Raw genomic sequence first — 3,005 nt, forward strand, 5'->3', positions numbered from 1 at the left:
GAGCCAAGCCCGGTCGCTACGTAGCGACCGAGCGTCCGTTCCGCTCGGTAGCGTCCATTCCGCTCGGTCGCTACGTAGCGATCGAGCTAGAGCCAAGCCCGGTCGCTACGTAGCGACCGAGCGTCCTTTCCCCTCGGTCGCTACGTAGTGACTGAGCTCGAGCCAAGCATGGTCGCTACGTAGCGACCGAGCGTCCGTTCTGCTTGGTCGCTACATAGCGACCGAGCTCGAGCCAAGCCCGGTCGCTACGTAACGACCGAGCGTCCGTTCCACTCGGTCTCTACATAGCGACCGAGCTCGAGCCAAGTTTGGTCGCTACGTAGCGTCCGTTCCGCTCGGTCACTACGTAGCGACCGAGCTCGAGCCAAGCCCGATCGCTACGTAGCGACCGGGCGTCCCTTCCGCTCGGTCGCTACGCGACCAAGCTCGAGCCAAGCCCGATCGCTACGTAGCGACCGAGCTCGAGCCAAGCCCAGTCGCTACATAGCGACCGAGCGTCCATTCCGCTCGGTCACTACATAGCAACCGAGCTCATCCAAAACGTCGATACGACATTAGTCCATGCATTCTCGTCTACCCTTCGATGCTATCCCCCGAAGACTGTAGCGAACCCATTTCATGTTTCCCGCCATTCTAAGTCATCGATCAAACTTTACGGTAAAAACCACAGAAAGTTCGTTCTTTATTGGAAGAAGCTGTAATAAACGCTTCGAGTCAGAAGACGGCCCAAAGAGACCTAAGACATGACTCGAGGCCCAACTTACGATTTCTTAACCAACAGCCCGTAAGTCGCATGACGGTTTACGCTTGGTTCGCAAGGAAATATAAATGTCAAGTTTTCGCGGATAAATACGAAATTTTAAAGATAATTACGAAGATCGGAAAAAATGGAATATATCCATTTTTATGCTATGACGGCTTAAGGGCAGAAGAGGAAAAGCGTAAACCGACCTAGGAGCCAGTATATAAGGAGTCCTAGGCGAGAGGCATGGGGAGGGGACAACTTTTTAGGCTCGGAACTCTCGGCACTTAGAAACTCTGAGGCATTATTCTCGACATGCTCTGTTTCCATGACTGGCACCCGATTGCCAGACGAACGCGCACAAGCAGTTCAATTTCTTGGTTCACTCTTGAACTACGTTTGGCTAGATCCTCGAAAGGGGTACGTAGGCAGCCTTTCATAAGGTTCAGTCCGAAGTCAATCAAAAACCTTTTCTGTATTTTCTTCGTCTTTTGTTATCGAGCTTCGAGTCAACTAAGTTTGAGCTATTAGGCCGTTAGAACTAGGTAACTCGCTGACAGCCTTTGCGGCCAAAGCTTTTATGATCTCTTGTAATGATCGCAACGCTCTCACGCGGACTCGAAATAAGATGTACTGTTTTCTCTAAACTCGTTTGTTATCTTTTCATGATTTTCGCATATATTTGGTCACTTGTCGTTGGCTCTCGCAGAGATCCGGGACCTCTGGGAAATTAGGGTTTTCCTAGTTTCCTAATTTAAACGTAAATCGACAGTGCAAATTTCGGTTCCCACAGTTTAGCGCTAGAAGGAGGGGAGGTACGAATTACTCTAACTCATAGCTGCAAAATGCTTGATCAAAACAATGCCTGGACACAGCACGCACACAGCTCGGTCGCTACGTAGTGACCGAGCACGCACACAGCTCGGTCGCTACGTAGCGAACGACCTCAAGCCAACTCTCCACTCGCTACGTAGCAACCTGTCAGGCCTAAAAAGGGTCCTCCTTTGCGTTCTGTTTTGAATCCTCATCGTAACGCTTTTCGTTTCGTCTCAATCGGAGCTTCCGTTGAGATTTTACGACGAAAACAAGTATGACTCTTCTTGGCTTGCTTCCACTCGCTACGTAGCGACCTGTCAGACCTCTACTCCCTACATAGCGACCTGTCAGGCCTCAAAAAAGTCCTCCTTTGCGTTCTCTTTTGAATCCTCATCGAAACGCTTTTCGTTTCGTCTCAATCGGAGTTTCCGTTGAGATTTTACGTCGACAACAAGTAGACTCTTCTTAGCTTACTTCTACTCGCTACATAGCGACCTGTCAGACCTCCAGCTCGCTACATAGCGACCTTTCAGGCCTAAAAAGGGCCCTCCTTTGCGTTCTCTTTTGAATCCTCATCGAAACGCTTTTCGTTTCGTCTCAATCGGAGTTTCCGTTGAGATTTTACGTCGACAACAAGTAGACTCTTCTTAGCTTACTTCTACTCGCTACATAGCGACCTGTCAGACCTCCAGCTCGCTACATAGCGACCTGTCAGGCCTCAAAAAGCTCCTCCTTTGTGTTCTCTATTTAATCCCGATCGAAACGCTTTTCGTTTCGTCTCAATCGGAGTTTCCGTTCAGATTTTACGGTGAAAACAAGTAAGACTCGTCAAAACTCCTTTGCTTGCTCCTACTCGCCCTTACCTCCATCTTTGTGTTCTCTGTCTCAATACATTGTCCTATAACTGTTCGTCCAGATCTTGCAAACTGATCTAAACTCTCCGAAAATCGAGAAACGATCGCCACGCATATCAAGCTTGGTTCCTAAAGAGAGAAAAAACTAGAGACATGAACGTCGTCTTAAAACCTATTCGTTTCTGGCAATTCTCTCGGAACTGACATATTCCATGTCTTCAACCTGGAAACAATCAAATCACAGTCCAAGTGTCGTCTTCAAACCGACTCGGACTGTCGATCATTCTATTCCTCGAAAAAAAAGGGACGAAGTAGGTGCGTATACTATACTTGTATACTCCCATACTTCAAAAACATATTCAAACAATGCGATGTCTCGTCAAGATCAAGAAAACGCTTTCGACAAAGCAAACTCTCGTAGAAATATGCAGGAAAATATTCATACAATGCAATGTCTCGTCAAGATCATCCGAAAAGCAAACGACAATCTGAGATTCGTCTAAACGCTAGGAACTGATCCAAACCATGTTGGAAAAATTCTCTAAAACTATACAGCATCTATCATCGCAATCATTCGTTTAGAAAACCTCTGC

This window comes from Brassica oleracea, chromosome C1 (assembly GCF_000695525.1).
Source record: "Brassica oleracea var. oleracea cultivar TO1000 chromosome C1, BOL, whole genome shotgun sequence".
In the NCBI taxonomy this organism is placed as follows: Eukaryota; Viridiplantae; Streptophyta; class Magnoliopsida; order Brassicales; family Brassicaceae; genus Brassica; species Brassica oleracea.